General features: G+C 47.5%; 2 long non-coding RNA genes across 3 annotated transcripts in view; both read right to left on the reverse strand.

Annotated features, from left to right (window-relative positions):
* Positions 1–709: 709 nt before the first annotated feature.
* On the reverse strand, positions 710–1645 carry LOC6900289 (uncharacterized). The gene is made up of 4 exons (XR_004470133.1): positions 1632–1645; positions 1445–1565; positions 1079–1384; positions 710–1012 (listed from the first exon to the last, which is right to left on the reverse strand). It is a non-coding gene; the product is annotated as an uncharacterized lncRNA (long non-coding RNA).
* A 365-nt stretch (positions 1646–2010) lies between these two features.
* The window catches only part of LOC117184708 (uncharacterized), a 72095-nt gene continuing 56596 nt past the window's right edge, over positions 2011–17509 (reverse strand). For both annotated transcript variants that reach the window (XR_004470131.1, XR_004470132.1), the window contains 2 exons: positions 2200–2401; positions 2011–2141 (listed from right to left, as the gene is read on the reverse strand). This is a non-coding gene — a long non-coding RNA (uncharacterized lncRNA). The remainder of the gene's footprint in view (positions 2142–2199; positions 2402–17509) is intronic.

A 17509-nucleotide genomic window follows, 5' to 3' on the forward strand; every position in this document is an offset into this window, starting at 1 on the left:
TGGGATACCAGGCCAACAGAAATCAGCAGAAAGCAACTTGGGTTTCGAGAAACCCCAAAAGTATGCTATGCTTTAAAATTCGAGTTTGCTCTGTCACTAAAAGTATGCACCACTTTATTTTGTTTTCGCTAAAATTGCCTTCTGCTGATTTCTGTTCGCCTGGTATCCCGGTCTAAAATTTTCTCGTTTTCGGCCACTTGAGCGACCGCAAGTTGACTGTTGTTGTTGTACAACAACTGACAAAGACAACAAAAACAAAAACAAAACCAACAGGCCAGTGTTGTTTTCTTCTTTTCTCCGTTATTGGTAAGCCGATCCTGGCGAGCGACGGCTTCCTGTGATCGGAAGAAAATATCCTTGATCCGGGACGGTCCTTCCCAAGGATCAAGGATCAAGGATGTTCTCCAATCATACATATCTAGTTTTCTCTGCCATTTCCTATACCATCTGGACGTTCTATACCATTTTATAATCGGGAAAATATCCCCGATTGTTTGGCATCAAGGACAATAATTATATGGCCCTTTTAATGTTATAAAACGCAAAAAATCGGGTAATTAACGTCCGATTTGGATAATTTTGTGCTCCCCTGCTTGGCTGCCATCCTACAGTCGAGATACAAGGATACAAATCATTGGTATTATTTATTATTATTGCTTTCTTATTATTTGCTTTCTTATATATGTACATTTTGTTTTGTTTTGTTTTGTTATTGCATTATTATTATTATCGTTATTACTATTTTAGGTTTTTGGTAGTTTTGGCTCTACAAAAATGTTTTTAATTAATACTTTGGGTAGACGTGCGTCATGTCCGACCATTGTTTTTAGTTGCACGATACACAAGAGTGACGTGGTCGCTGCCCTTCTTGAATTCGCCCGACTTGACGAGCTCGAAGATACCCCTGCTGAGATGTCCTTGTCACTGTCGTGGCAATCGTCGATGCCCCGCAGATTATTGATGAAGTCCTCGACGCGCATACGCCTCTCCGGCTTCAAACTGGGTTTCAGATCTGTCAAAAGTAATAATTGGATTAGTGGGGAAAATCCTCTAATGGGAAGGAGCATTCTCTACTCACCGAATACCGTGTATTGCAGACGCAGTAGCGCTTAGAGAAGATCTCCATCACCCGGTCCACCTTTTGTGCCTCCTCTTCCCCGGGCATACGGAAGTAGTCCTTGAATTTGCGCTGCGGCACATCCAACTGGCGGCCGGACAGGTCCAGATACATGGCGAAAGAGTTGAGGACGGCCACTCAGACTTGGGTGCAGATTCGCCGACATTCGTCTGGCGGTAGACGGATCAGATAGCTGATGTCCTGCGTGGACTGTTGTTTCTGTGGCTATGGCTGCTGCTTCCAGGGGCGCCCCTTCATATGCGTCATCTGCGAAACGTAAGTTGGTTAGAGAAATCACTCCAGCTGATAGCCAGCCACTCACCTCACCTGAGGTATTTGGATAGCCTGGAAAGGCTGGAAAGGCGGCACCTCCTCGACTGGCAGTCACCAGTTGGGCTTGATGCACGATACTCTGTCACTCTGTCCCCTGGCATGGTGTCAAGGCGATCTAAAGTGGGAAAGATATGAAGATTACTTTCAATAGATCAATCAGCAGATCCTTAGACATAAATACTTATGGTCAGATTGTAGAAGGGAGCTCGCAGAACAGATAATTGTGGGTGGCAGCGACGGTCCTCAGGTAGGAGTACGTATTGTTGGCATTTACACAGAAGGATAGGGGAGCCGCGGGGCAATTCCGCTTCAGCGACAAAAAATCCTTCTCCAAACTGGCCTTCTTGATGCGCTTGCGATTCTTCTTCCGTCGACGGTTTTCCTTAAGCTTCCGACGAGCCTCCCGAAGCATTTTCTTGGAGTCGGCATAGCTGAGTGAAATTGTAGAATTGGTTGGGAGATCTCTTTTCAAATCTCTTCTATTTACTGATTACTTCTCTTCCGTTTCTGGATCTGCTTCGTAGTAATATTCGGCGCACCGTCTGGGGTCGCCGCTGCTCCAGGGAGTCAAACATGGCGGCCCTGGTAGCCACGAAAGGACTACTTCTGTCTCGCTACGCTTTTTGAAGCAGGTCTCATTTTGTTGGTATTCCTTCCTTGACAAGGCCTCCAACTGAAGCTCAAATTGCAGCTGAAAAGAAACCGTGAATGAGCTACATTTTGGGGAATCTTCTTGGTGGTTTATTTACGTGGAACCGGCACTTGGCCATCCCCGTTGACACACTTCCACTTCTGGAAGGCCGGGCAGGCAGGTCTTTAGAACCGCTCAGAGCAGTCCAGTACTGGTTATTTGGCCACTGGTTGGTGACTGTTGCTTCTTCATCCGGGTCCTCCTCTTCGTTATCCGTGCCATCCCAGAAACCATCATCATGCTGCTGGAGCTCACTATTTCTGTAAATATGGCCAGAAAAATAAACCAAGGTTATTTGGCAGCGTAACAGCCAGGCCAGTGCGGTGTAAAAACGTAACAGCCTTGTAACAGCCTTGTAACAGCGCTATAACAGCACTGTAATAGCGTAACAAAGCAGTTCGGCGGCGGCGCAGAGAACACCGACAGTACGCAAAATGCCCACTGGCGGCGCTAGTGAGCAGAACAGTTCGAGCAAAAGTCTGAGCGGCTTGCGATTCGATTTAGATGGAAATTGGTTAAATATGTCCCGAAAAGCGATCTGCAGTCTCCCCCAGTCCAGATAAATCATTATTCCCTCACCTGCCCTTCAGAGCATGTGGCTCTTCAGATCATCAGAACTACCAGAACAAAATTAAGGCAACAAAAAAGTGAAGGAAAAAAGCAAACCTTTTGGCCCAAAAATCGACCATCAACGGCAGCAGTCGAGTGGGGTCAGTTCTTCAAAAGATCAAAGATATACTTTGGCGCTTAAGTGTTTTCCCTCCACTTCTCTGGCATCCCCATAGCCATCGCCATCGCCATCGCCATCTATCATTTCAAGGAGTTTGAGATATTTGTTTCGTTTTCGTATTGAGTTGTTATATTTCTGTGTGCTCTCCGAGCACTCGAATTCGTTAGGCACCTTAGTGGAGCAAACAAAAGCAATTAGACGGCGTCATCTGACAGCCTCAATGGAATAGTTTTTGGCCCCTGGGGCCCCTGGGGCTCTCGAGAGGAATGCGCCGAAGCGTTTATCGATCGCCCTCTGATGGGATGTCCAACTGCCAATGAGGTACCACAGACTGGGCACTGGGCACTGGGCACTGGGCATTGGGGGACCCAAAAGGGGGGGCTACTGTGTCCCGAGCATAACAAAAGATCTCAAGTGCGGAGGAGTGAGGTGTTAAAAATTCTACTTTTTATGCTCTTATTATGATTTGCCTCTTTGCTGCTTGCTGGAGACTTTGATGGACATTTACGATATGGGAAATGTGTAAGTGTCTGTGTACATACATACATATATAGGGGGTATGGGGTATCTGTGTGTGTTGTCTTCTGTATCTTTTCTTCTTTTGTTTCACTTGTTTGACAAGCGATGCGTACAAATCAAAGCAGGGATCGAGCGGACAGAGAGACTCGATCCCAGTCCCCAGTTCCAGTCCCAGTCCGAGACTCAGACTCGTCTGTTGTTTGATTAATAGCCGCACAATTGATATGTTAAGTGGTAAATTACTCCATTGGCACGCAAATGTATCTTGAACAATACAAATACAAATACAAATACAACAATAACGGGCAAATTGTTGTTTGGTTAAGGCGCCGCAATGAATCCGAGAGATGCCTATCGCGAAGCCCCAGCCCCGGCCCGGGCCCGAATCTCGAGGCGCTCTCGAGGCGGAGCCTAAAGTGCGTAAAGTGATTTAATTTTGAATGGGGGACGGTCGGAGAAAGTTTATCAAATCCACTCACACTCGATCAATTATTCAATTATTCGATTTGAATTTTTCCCGCAGAAACAAAAAACAATAAACAGAAAAAAAGAAAATCTTTGAGCTTCGTTGGCTTAAAATTAAAACCCATTAGTCTACTTTTAACACGCTTTCAGGGGCTACGACACTCTCCGGTTAGCTCTGGTTTTTATTTTTTTTATGGTCCCGTTTATACGTTTTAAATCAAACAAGAAACAAAACCATACCATGCCATGCCGATCCGATCCCATGCCGATCCGAACCAAATCGAATCGAAAAATCCATTAAAAGAGGCGTAGAATGCAAACAATGGGGGGGTTGGGTTGGGGCGTTTGGTGTCATTAAATTTTTGCCACGCCATTAAATCCGTGGCATTCCTCGTGTTTGTTGTTGTTTTTATGGAAGAAATCACCCGCAGAAGTGTTATAAAAATCATTTAAAAGTCAAGATTGCCATAGATTTGATTCGATTTTTAGCCGTTTTCTTTGTTTTTTTGTGTCTCTTTATTTTGGTTTTTATTTCAAGAAAGCCTTCGTGGCATGCCGTGCCGTGCCGTGCCGTGGCTTCATGCTCAACTAAAATGATTTAATTTCGAAACGTGCCTGGCACATTTTATGATCAATTTTCGCTTTAAATATAGATTGAATGCCTCGGCGAATTATTTAAATTTTCGGGTTTCGTTTACGTATTCCGTTTTGTTGCTGCTTTTTGCGGCTCAGTTCGGTTCGGATCGGTTCGGATCGGATCGGATATCATGTGACCGAAGGGTATAGAATACTTATTGGAATGTGATTGAAATTGATCATTAGTCATAAATATTGCAGGTACTTAGAGATATGGGACGCTTTAATGGGTTTCCAAAGGCACACACATACCTTGTAATGTGATAGAGCTAATAGAGATCCCTTCCATCAGTTCATTTTGATCAAGTAGGGATCTATATGTTTGCATGCCCCATCCCATCTCTTAGAAAGTACTCCCAAGACCTGCCTGCCTGCCTTCCTAGGCAACCTCCCTGCATCGTAGATCCTTGGAGACATCGATCCATCATTGATTACCTTTCAAAAGCCTTCCGTTTAGAGCCTATTCGTAGTCAGATTGATTGCTTAGCCCACTTCTTGACATGGCCAATCTCATTTCCATCTTTGCATTCGATTGTTGATCTCTCGATTGACTTCATTTCCATTTCTATTGTGCTGCATGGCTCTACTTCATTGCCTCGTTGTGGCTGTGGCTGTTTGCCTCATAAATAAACTGTGGCAAATTCTCTAAGCCAACCTGCTGAAGTCCCCATAAATTATAAGCCCCAAACCAGCGATCGTTGTGGCTGTTGTGGCTGTTGTTGCTGTTGTGTCATTTTCCCGGCGCGCTTAATAAACAACACACACTTTATGCGTTCTGTTGTGGCTGTGGCTCTTGTGTGCCTTGTGTGCCTGCCTGCCTGCCTGACTGCCTGCCGATTGCTGTTATATGATTTCATATATCATCAGAGAGGCCCAGAGCTCCCAAGGAGGATCCTCAAGCAATCTCCGTCCATCTGCCCCGGCCTCCTGTCTCCTGCCTCCTGCCTCATGCCTCCTGCCTCATGCCTCCTGCTTCTTGTTCAGCATGCGCAGGCGTGCGGCATTTAGTTCAGCCTGTCGACTCTCGATTGTCTGTCGCATCGTACGCGTGGTATTCCTCCAACACACACACATACATATATGTATATATGTATATGTATATTTTTTGTTTGATAACATTTTATTGTCCGCTTTATAAATTATTGGCGTTTGGCCTGGGCCTCGGGTTCGGGCCATCGGGCCATCGGGAATCGGGGAATCGGGGCATAAAAAGTATCCTTTTACGTTGTGTGCATTTTTTGGTATGCAACATGTGTCCAAATTTGTGCAGCATACAAATAAATACTGAGGGAAAATTACTAAGCTTTTGTTATGATACCCTGGACGAGGACGAGGGCTGGGCGTTGATTGATGTATCTGCAAAGGACAATGTGCCTTCTGACGGTCCAAAAAAGAGACACTCTCTACCCGTTCGCAGTCCTTTCGATTACTGATTACTACTGGGTATCCAAGTGCTCCATCAGGTCCTGCGGTTCATCATTTTTTCCACCCGTTTTGCTGGCCTGTTGAGTCTGCGCGTGTTTTGGCCTTTTAGGGCGCTCTTGGCCCTAAAACAGACAATTGAGTGTAGTGTGAAAGTTGCTTTAAATACTCTCGATATCGGTATCGAGGCGATGCCGATGCCGATGGCGATGACGACTTCTGCTGGGAGCCTGCTCTGCGATACGTAGAGGGGGGTAGAGTGGAGGGGAGGGGGAGTGGTGGATGGCTTCCACCAAATCAAACCATTTATGTCTGGGCTCATGCGACACATTTATCATCGTCAACTGACGGACAATGGATGGCCAATGTAGTTCCTCGCCTTGCACCTGTCTGTTGCCCCCGGGGGGGGCGGGTATCGCCCGCGAGATATATATAGAGAGAAAGAGAGAGATCTTTAATTATACATTATACCAGAGGCACACCCGCTGTGCCAGTGCCAGTACCAGTGCCAGTGCCAGTGCCAGTGCCAGTGCCTGTGTCCGTGCGGTATGGGGATCGTTGTGATTGCCCCGATTGCCAGTCTTCTAACTGGGGCCCTCGGTAATGAGCTGCCGAGGCATACACTGCCCGGAACTGCAGTATTTGGCCCGTCTGGTACGCCTGGCATCCAATTATACATACATGCTGTCCCTGCCAGCCCCATGGAGCTCTGGTGGGAGCACGGGCGCATTGATCAATCGAAATGATATAATTATGGGCCACGTCTAAAGGGCGGCTCTGTGTAAATTGATATCAAGAAATTACGCGAAAATATTTCAAAAATATTAACGAATGTGAATGATATAATGATGAGATGATGGATGTGCGGCTACACCGGGAGAAACTAGAGGCGTTTCCCTCCCCCAAAGAAGAAGGTCATTCGGCCCAAGAGTAGGTCTACTTTTTCTGCCAGTGGCCGACGCACCACCCTAATTATGCCCAATTTAAAAAGGGTTAATTAAGGCACAAAACGTATTTCGTGTCCTGCCTGGCTGGCTGGCTGGCTGGCTGGCTGCCTCTTGGCCGCCATTGGAAGGGCGTTATTAATATGCGACATTTCTGATATCTTTTTGCCGGGGCAGGTCCGTCTGCAGGCCTCCTCCGATCAATGCCACAGAATACTGCACTCCTCCCGTACAGGCAATAATTACATACAGCATTTGTCATAACACCAGATATGGACATTCGATGCTGTTGCTCTGGGCGCGAAACGTTCGAGCCCTGCTCCAGGGGCCAAAGCCAGAGGACGGCAGCTCCCAGACCCGAACAGATCCAAACTATGCGACAAATGTAAGCGGACAAAAAACTACATCACAGCACATCACATCACAGCACATCACATCACAGAACAGCACAGAACAGAGAAAGAGAGAAAAAAAATGATATAAAGAGGCAACGCAGGGGAAAAATTGTAAATATCATCATTGGTTGGGCATTTTATAAATAAAATAAAATCATAAATGCTGCCCTCGACTCGAGAGATTCGGATGCGGTCTCCGCGAATCAGTTGAATGGAGCGAGCGGATGGACGATGGACGATGGACGACAGACGGGTGCTATAATAATTACAGTCCCCAGTCCCCAGTCCCGGTCCATTGGGGTAGACATTTCGCATTGGAATTCGGAGCATTGTGTCATATTTAATACAGAAATTTTAATTAAACATAATTTGTAAGGAGTGCACGTTGGTGCCCCCTCAAATGCAGCAGCAGCAGCGCGGGGAGGGGAGATTGCTGGCATCGGATAGCCATACCCATACCTCTCTCTGCGATGCGATTCGATACGTTTCGAATAGAGTAATTTATGGCATTTTATGGTTAGGCCATAGCTTGTCTATCATCTGTTGGAATTTCACTTTGATCTTATCGCAGCGATCGCCCGTGAGTGGCGAGGCAGTGTCCAAGCAAATGGGTGACAAATGGGTATGTCTGATTGCTCTATTTAGATAGAGTGGGGGGAAAGTGATGCATATTTATGTGGGAAACATCAGCCCAGATGATCCTTTACCAAGGCCCAGCCCTCGCCATCGCCATCCCCGTCTGCAGGGTCACCTTCTGTCCTTCTGTGGTCTGCGAGAGGGGGGGACAGACAAACATTTAGACGTTCCCATTCAACCCAAATTCAATTCCGATTCCGATTGCCCGGTGATTATTCAAATGATTTAACTAGTTCAACCGCATTTGACCCTCCTCGTGGGCTGCCGCTCGCCAAGTTCGAAGTTGCCGATCCCCGAACAAAGTCTCGGCTTCCTAGGGTTCCTTCGCCAATTGTTGGCGAGGAAATAGTGCCCCGGAGGTACGTATACTATATCGGACTCTCGGACTCTCGGACCTCGAATGCATTACATTGGCAGCGGCGAAGACGAACAATGGCCAGCGTCGGCGGCATTGGGCGTTTTTATTTTTACAGATATTGTTTGAAAATTTTCAAAAAATGCTCGTAGGTTGCACTGCGCTCCATGTCCAGTCGCATCGCGTCCATGTGGCAGTGTGGCAGAGTGCCAGAGTGGCAGTGTGGCAGAGTGGCTGTGCCCTCTCATTGTTGTGTGGATCTGTGGCCAGAGCTGGAGCTGAAGCTGAAGCTGGGGCTGGAGCTGTGCTCCAATCATCGTTTTGTAGATATTCGCTTGGTGATATATTTTGGGTGAAGCGCTTCCGGCAAATCGGAGCTAGGGAGCTGCGGATTCCGATTCGGATTCGAGTGAAAGGTCAAGTTGTGGCCAAGAAAAGGCACAGCCGATACCAAGGTACCAGGGGATGCCCGGGGGGGGAGCCATTGGAATGGGCCGATCCGTGGCAGCTTCGTGTGGCATCGAAATAAACAAATCAAAGTGAGCAAATGTTTCGGCGGTTTTCCTTCTCCGATTCCCCGATTCTCCGCTCCTCCTCGATTTGCGGTATGTGCTCAATTTTCTATAACATATTTGCCATCTCGCTGCCGATCTCTGCGGAGATCTGCGAGCCCCTGACTTTCCATTTTTCCATCGGGCTGTGCTCTCCGTTTCGCTCATTGTTTCGTGTGTGAGAAAAACTTATCGAATCGTGGCTATCATTGGGGTTTGGGCTTGGGGTTTGGGCTCGGATCTGGGCTTGGGTTGGCAGTCGAACGGGGGAATGGGGGGCGCAATGGGTTTAAAAGGGGTTCAAATGAAGCTCAGGTGACCAAGAGGCCAACGAGAGGCTGACAAACCTTTGGAATTCCTTTTTGGAAGATGATCTTTTGTGGCACTGGCACTGCCAGTGGCACTGGCAATGGCAGTGGCAGTGGCAGTGGCAATGGCAGTGGGATATATATGGGATTTGACAGCCTGCAGATAAACTACTTCTGAGATCATTAATTGCTGATCGTTTTGGTGCTCGGGTGCTCCAAAAACTGCCCCGAAAGTAAGTGCATGGAGGGAGAGCCTGTCTCCTGTCGCCCGTCTACCGTCTCTCGGGGCATGGGGCATGGGGCATGGGAAAGCTGCTCGCTCTGTGGCACAAGATCATTCAACTCCTACAGACACCCGAGCCCACAGAGAAACAGAGCCACATCCACACCCACACGGCCACAAATCCATGGGCACAATCCAGCAGACATCAAACAATGATCACGAGTGCCTCGGTTGCTGCCTCACTGCCTGCCCCACTGCCTGCCTGTTGCTGCTGCCCTGGCGGTGCGGGTGCGGTTTTTGGCCAGATCTCGAGGACTGCCTCTCTGCCCCAGCCTCAGCCCTGACTGGCGTTGAATTTTTAGTACTTTTCCCTGCCCCTGCCCCTGCCACTGCCTCTGTGGCTGTTGCTCCCCCCCTTAGGGCGTTTCGATTGAACTTGTTCCACATTTTGATTGTAATACCGTTCGAGGTGGGCAAGACAAATATGATTTTCAATTTGCGGCGATCGCTTTCACAAGATTTGCATACCATTATTATGCATTTCTCTCCGCTGACGACCAGCGATGCCCATTAAACACCAGAGCCAATCCTCTCGAGTCAAAGTTCAACTGGGTTCGGACTTCCTTGGGTGCCTGCCTGCCTGCCTGCCTGCCTGCCGGCCTGCCGGCCCCATTCCCATTCCCATTCCAGGGGCTCATTAAACTGGAGTCTACTCCAGTTGTTGCTTAGCGGTTGGCTGGTGCATCTGCCACAAATCAATATATTTATGACCCGACGCGGACCAGTGTAGAGGCTAATGAGTGCGAGAGTGGAGTGGAGTGGAGTCCAGTGGAGGAATGCTCGATATCCCACCCAAGACGGTTATAGATGCACCGCATAAATAGCACCCAAGTGTGTCGTAAAAGTCTGACGCGATCATCAAAATGTTACTCCTTAGGAGGGGATACGAGGTGGAGGGGGAGGTGGACGAGGAGGTGTACCCACCTGCCTGCTGGAGCAGCCCCAGTTTGTCAGGTCCCTGTTCGGCTGCTCTGCTGCTCTGGTGTACAAAATGCTATGCAAATTTGGTTTTTATTTACCCGCACGGCTGCCAGAACAAGTGCAAAAGTCTTTCGTTCCCGTTCCCATTCCCATCCCCAGAGAGTGGACTGGGCACCATCCGATGGACCATGGACAATTTCTAGAGAGTCAACTCTGGATTTTATGTGTGTTTGGCATTTGCGAAATGCGTTCGCCTGCACATTTGAATCAATCGCTGACTCAGATGTGGCTCTGGATTTTCCTTTTCGCATTTTTTTTTATGGCAGCGACCGGTTGGTGGATCGGGGATCGGGGATCGGTCTCCTCTCCGTGGACCACCGTCCACGTCGAGGCGATGCTTTTGAACTGCACTGATATCATTTCGATTTGACATTTAGCATCGCTAATTCATGCGAAATCACCCGCGGATTATGTTCATAAGCACACATTACGATTACACGTTTATTATAATTTAGGAGTTTAGTCCGCGAGATCGAATCGAATCGGTGTACGGTATCGGAACGCGGAGGGGGAGGGGGCAGGGGGAGGGTGGAGAGGGAGGACAAAAGGCTTTTGCCGAACCGAACCACGAGATCCACTTAGCCGTGGAGCCGTAGTGCCGCTTAGATACGGGGAGTGCATAAGTGACCTGAAAAGGCAGGAGAGTCGAGTCCTAATGGATCTGGGGACCCCCTCCCCTCCCCCCCTCCGATTGTGGGAGAAAGTGAGCTGAGAGACTTCCAAGGAACTCCTTCATCATCCTCCTAGTTAGCCATGATGCTATGCAGCCACACTTCACAGTGGGTGGAGGTGGAGGTGCAGGTGGAGCTGCAGATGGAACTGGAACGACATCGTTTGCGGTTCGTTTCGCGTCGTTTGTGACATGCGCGCGGTTCCACCAATCAACCTCACGGTCGGAGAGGAGGATGGATCTTCTCAAAAGGGAGCCCCGACTGTGGGCCTTTGTCGTTTGTCGTTTGTCGTTGTCTGCGCACTAATTGAGCATTTAAATGCAACGTAATTACGTTTCTAACACCTTCATCAAGCGTCAACCGTCCGGCAGTCCAACGGCTCGGATCGCGCCTTTCCTTTGATGGCCCCTACTGCAAATTAGCATATAAATTGTCCCGTGTGAACATAAAATCAAATGACATGTGAGTTTGTCAAAAAAAACCAAAGACTTCAGCGACTCAGGCGACTCAAAGAGCGCCGCTGCAAAAGCCGCCTCAACGATCGGCCAAAAGCTGGCGGAAGGACATGATAAGGTGGAAAAATCCACGCCGAAGAAGAACATTCGATGCATTTGCCACACAGTCATTAGCATAGCCAAGAACGTGCAACTAATTGGAAATGGAACAGTGATCGGCATGAATGGAGTGTCCTCCCTGGTCTGGGGGTCTAGGGTCTGGGGGTCTAGGGTCTGGGGGTCTGGCATCGGATCGAAAAGGGTAAACCCCTAAATTCTGGCCACCGGCGCCAGCCAGACGTCTTTATGGCCGATCCGTGCACTGCTGTGCTGCATTTTAAATCGGCCAAAGGGCACATCAATTAATTAAGCATTATAACAGTTAGACAGACAGACGAACTCTGGCACTACCAATGGAGTATCGAGCACTGGGCACCGAGCACCGAGCACTGGGCACTGGCCACGTTCAGTGGACTCCCTTACTGGAGGTTGCTTCTACTCTATGAAGTGTGGGCGAGTTTTTTGACCTGGCGACTCTGGCGACGGGCAGTGGCAGGAAATGCAGCGCGTTCTGAATGCCAAGGCGTATTCCATTCCAAACGATCGTTCGTTCGATGGTCAATGGTCCGACGATCGTTGCACAAATGCGCTTTGCATAACTGAGTGTTTTTCTTTCTTTCAGTGCCCCAACCAGCGCTATAGCGATGACGATGGCGCTGCTTTTGGGGGCGTTTGCTTTTGCCTGCTGCACTGCACTTGTTGCCCAACGCGTGAGGGGAGGATTGGGTGGGCGAATGGGGCTTTGGGCTTGGGCTTGGGCCTGGGACTGGGGACTGGGGACGCATCCGGTCAAGTATTTTTATAGCGACCATAGGCGATCATTAAAATTGATAAGTGAAATCATATTTATACGAGTAATATGCTTTCCAGGAAATAAATGTGAGGTCTTGCACTTGATGAAATTTCTGTGGGAATCATAGACCAGAAGATCGTGCCAGAAATGCTAAAACTGCTAGGAACAGCAATCGAATATATCGAATATGGAAGAGGGATGGATCACTTCCTCTAATGGAGAAGCAAAGACCCTTCCGTAATGGGTAATGGGTAGTGGGATCTTCTCCTCCGAGGATACTTCCCCTATGCGATGATATCCCCGGTCTTTGGGTATTGCCAAAGTCATATTGGTTAAGCTGAGCGATCCCTGATCCCTGATCCCACTTCTGAGCAGTTCGCAGTAAGCGTTCTCTGGGCACGGCACAAGATGTTGGTCGCGTCACTGAAGGACGGGGACTTTCCCAGCAGGCTGTCCATTGACTGCGTTTTTTCCCAGTTAGCTTAACTTGTGGCTAGCCGGTGGCCTTACCTTGCGATAGATTAACGAGCATTAGACGTGGATTAGGTGACCATGTTTTGCCCCAGGCAGTCAGTCATCCGATCAGCGATCAGCGGTCACCGATCAGCGATCAGCGTTCAGCGATCCTTTCCCTCTGCTGTTACTTGTGCAATCTTTGTGAAAATTCCAAAGCCAGGATTCTCTGATCAAACAAGTCCAGAGAGTCCACAGCTCGAGCGTCCAGCGGCGGATTTAATTGAGATCAGCAGAGTGCAGCGCAGAGCAGAGTGTGTGAAAAACCGCGAAACGCTTTGGAAAATTTGTTGCATTTCCCCGCAGCAGGCGGCGGCGGCGGCGGCGCAGCAGCAATGAAACCGCAACGCAGCTTCGACTTCCGCTAGGGGGTTTTGCCAATCCCAGTACCAGTCCCAGTACCATCGCCAGCACCAATACCAATCCCAATCGCAGTGCTCGACGGAGAGCAGTGTAGTCTAATCTTAAACATGTGGGTACTCGTACGCGTCCTCGTACTCTCGTGTACTTTGGGCCAACATTAACATATCGTTAGCGATCTTCGAGCTGGTATCTGGTATCTGGTATCTGGTATGTGGTATCTGGTATCTGTGTGTGATCCGTGTGATCCGTGGGAATGCCGCTTGGAACGGCATTAAATCGTTGGAAACTCCATCAGAACTCAGAACTGAGCACTGAGAACTTCGAAGGCCCAAAGGCTTAATGGCTGTCTCTGTCTCGGGGAATATGATATGAAAATATGAATAATTCCCCGAACAAAGTCGCGAACAAATGTCATAATTGTAGGGTAATTATTATTTATGCTGTCACACTCGATTATAAATCTTTTGGGCGAGTATTTGCCAAAAGTCTTAACGTTTCCACCCCGGTGTTTTTTGTTTTGTTTTTTGTTTGTTTTTTATCTCCAGCCCTCGATCATAATTCGTATTCGGTTTATTTGCATAATTTCATAATTCCAATACAATAACCAATTGTCCGATCGATCCACTGATAAACCAACTACGTACGCTCCATACCATACCATACCATCCCATACCATACCATCCCGCAGCGAGAATCAATAAAACGCTGCCCATATATCAAAGAAAAAACATTCATATCTCCAAATTCTAAGCCCATTAAAGCATGGAACGAGTTTCAATCCGAGAGACCGAGAGACCGACAGAGAACCACCAAAAGGGGTAATGAAGACATTACCGAAACACAATTAAAACACAAGACATTTGTCAGATGGAACCGAACAGACCACATATCAAAGACCGAAATACTATACAGCAGAGGACTCTCTATCTCTATCTGCTATCTCCTTCGCTCCTTCTCTCTCCCATGTGCCATGAGAAATTAGCGAAACAAGTTTTATTGACTTTTCTCTCGCTCTCGCAACCCCCTTCCCCCTCCCCCCCTTTGCGCCTTCCTTCCAGTAAATGAATTTCTAATTTTTCGCAAATAACAGACGATTTTTTGCGTTTGGTTTTGGAAGCCTGACCTTAAAATTCCTTCAAAATACCAATGAGAAAATGAAACTCTCTCTAGAGACAAGAATGGAGAGTACAGAATAGAGAAGCATTCCATTCCATTCCTTTCAATTTCAAGAAGACATTCCACAGACATCCTAAACAAGACCAGATAATAATAGATCCAAGCATTTAGTATCTGATGGAAAATCTGTGGTAAACAATAAATATTTTCCGCCTTTATTTTTGTTATATGGTGGCTCCTCCTCCTTCTGCTTCAAAAGCTATTTTTACAACGAGTACTCGTATTCGTATTCGTTTCAAAAGAAACTTGAATAGTCATCGAATATAATGAATACATCTCAAACAGGCTGGAACTCAAAGGCGATCTCCGATGCGATGTGTGATGTGATGTGATTCATTGGTTTATCTGAAGTATTATGCCCAAATCTGTGGCTTGTAAGCCATCAATTTACTAATTGTAATGGCCATTGGCCATTGGCCATTCAAGCATTCAGCTTTGAACAGAATAAGATGAATTCGTGGCTTAATCTGACGGACCAAAGACCAGCTTGTTGTAGGGATACTATCGACAAAATGTTAATTTTTCACACATAATTACAATAACAATAACAATAGCGAAGGGGTGGGGGTAGGAGTAAGGGTTGGGGTTGGGGTTGTTGCTGGCAAAAACAAAATGTTTAGGCTGGTTTTTGTTTTTGCTTCTCGGTTTCGGCTGTTGTTTCCGACTAAGCTAAGTCCGAGCTGTTAAATCAAAAATATGCAAATTAGTTTTGAGAGCGAACACGAGTGTCGACTCTCGACTCTGGGCCTGTCTCTGATCACCGATCACCGATCCCCGATCTCCGAGGGTGATTGATATGTGCTGGTTATACAGTCATTTGGCCAAAATGATGCAATCAAATCTATGTAAATTCGAAACGGAACGTCTCGACTTCTCTGACATTTTCAGGCCTGATAGCCAGCGGGAGGGGGGGTGTGGGGGGGCTTTGGCTCTATTCCTAGTGGGGCTACCTGCCATAATTTAGTAGCTGTCTGGCTGCCAACGTTTCCGTCAGTTATTTTTCGTTTTTTTTTTGTTTTTTTTACGACTTTTGGGCAATTAAACAAAGTTGAAAAGTCAAAAAGTCAACGCAAATTTGTGTGCGTGTGCGTGTGTGTGTGTGTTACGCTTTATTTTATTGCGTTTTTTAGCCAGTGAGCGTTTTTTAGCAGCCTCCTTGCAGCCGGGATGCCGTGTGCGTTCGCGTGTGCCGCGACCTTGACGCTCTTTTCCCCGGAAAGTCATTTTTTACGCAACTCCGCGGAGCAATTGACTTTTTTATATGAGAGGTCCTCGACGAGGGCCCTAGGACCAGTCTCAAGGTCTCAACATATGTACATACAAGCGGTTTTATCCCTTTTCCACTTAAAAAAGTGTGCTCTGTTTTGGCGCGGGTTACGGGCAACTGCTGCTCGACTTTTTATGGTTACGACCAGGCCAGGCCAGGGCAGGGCGGGCCAGGCCAGGCCGGTCGCCTGACTTTATGACTCCGCCCCGGGCCCGGACCGAGCGTCTGTCATGCCAGCCGAGCGGAGACATCGGGCCGTCTCCGGATTTCGGTTTTGGTCACTTTTTTAGGGCAATTCTTGTGGCTACCTAAGCTCGCGATTTCGTTACCTAATCGCGGGATCAGCTTACCTAAGCTGCAGATTATCCTAGGATCATAATTATGATGATGCCCCTGGCCGTGGCCGTGTCCGTGTCCGCCGACGCGACACTCAACTCGTCGTCTCCAGAGTACGTACTCCCGCGGCTGGTTTTTTGTTGCGCACTCTCCATCTCTCTCTCGCACTCTCTCTGTCTCGACCAACGACCAACGGCTGAAAGCGGCAAAAAACTTAAGCCAGGGGATTAAACAGGATTAAAGTCACATTGTCCTTATTTTTTTTTCGCTTCTTTCTGTCGTTTTATGCCCCTCCTTTGCCTCTCCCTCCTTTCGGGCTAACTAATTACTCGGGGAAAATTACCCATTTGCGGAAATTCGCGAAAACGTTTGTGTTTTTTATATTTTTAACAGAATTTTCGCAAACGCGGCTTCGTTTTTTTATGGTGTGTGAGAAAAACAGACAGAGCCAGAACCGGGCAGAGAGTCAATAAAATTGAATCGATTAGAAAAAAAAACACGCTGGAAAGGTCCTTAGGAATGTGCGAAAGAGAGAGAGAGAGAGAGGGAGAACAGGGTTCTAGATGTGACTTTTTTGCAAGCCTTTGTTGGCACTTTTTTTTACTTGGAAGAGCCTCCGCCTTCGGCTGATGCAACCGAAACTAAACTAAGGAGTCTTCCCGGAATCCATATCCATATCCATAACCATATCCTAACGATGCTTTTTTACATCACAAAATATGTACTTCGGATGTGGCCAGATCGAGAGATACAGAGCCGCAGCATGGCATCGGAAAACATCGGATACTCGCAAGCTATAAATTGGTAAATTATAAAGTCAAGGCTCTCTCCCACTCGGAGAACAGAACCCTTTCCGGGGACAATGCAGTTCCATAAAAGGGTTAACACACACACAAAGGAAAGGGAGAAGAAGGCTTCATAAAAGGGTTAGCCAGTGCGGTGGAACAGGTAGCCCTTTAACTTCCTTTTTGGCTCTCATAAAAAGAGTTAAGTGCTACCATAAGGTTCTTTTGTATGCAGAAAATAGGAAATGAAGCTGAAAATTGACTTTATTTGTGGCCAAATATTGAATTAGTATGTTATTAAGGGTTTATTGGGTATTTTAAATGGCCAAAAAAGGGGATCATCTGGGAAATGTAGTAAAAAGGGGATATTCATTATTCCATTGGGTATTTGATGGGGGAAAAGCGGTTCCGATGGATGATTCATAGGGCGGATATACTATAAAATCTAGATGGAACGTAGTTTCCTCCAAGTAAACCCCCGACGGAGTTTCCTTGCCATTTATGACCAATGATCCATGAGTCCGAAGCCTCCTCCAACCATTTCGATTTTCAGAGCGATCGGAAAGGCCCCGCCCCATGTTAAAAATGAAGTCAATAGCTTTTGCCCGTGTGTGAGTGTGTGAGTGTGCGGTGAGTGCGAGAGATACAATTCCAGACGCCCTTAGCCATGGAGCATGTGGCGTGT

This window comes from Drosophila pseudoobscura, chromosome X (assembly GCF_009870125.1).
Source record: "Drosophila pseudoobscura strain MV-25-SWS-2005 chromosome X, UCI_Dpse_MV25, whole genome shotgun sequence".
Classification (NCBI taxonomy): domain Eukaryota; kingdom Metazoa; phylum Arthropoda; class Insecta; order Diptera; family Drosophilidae; genus Drosophila; species Drosophila pseudoobscura.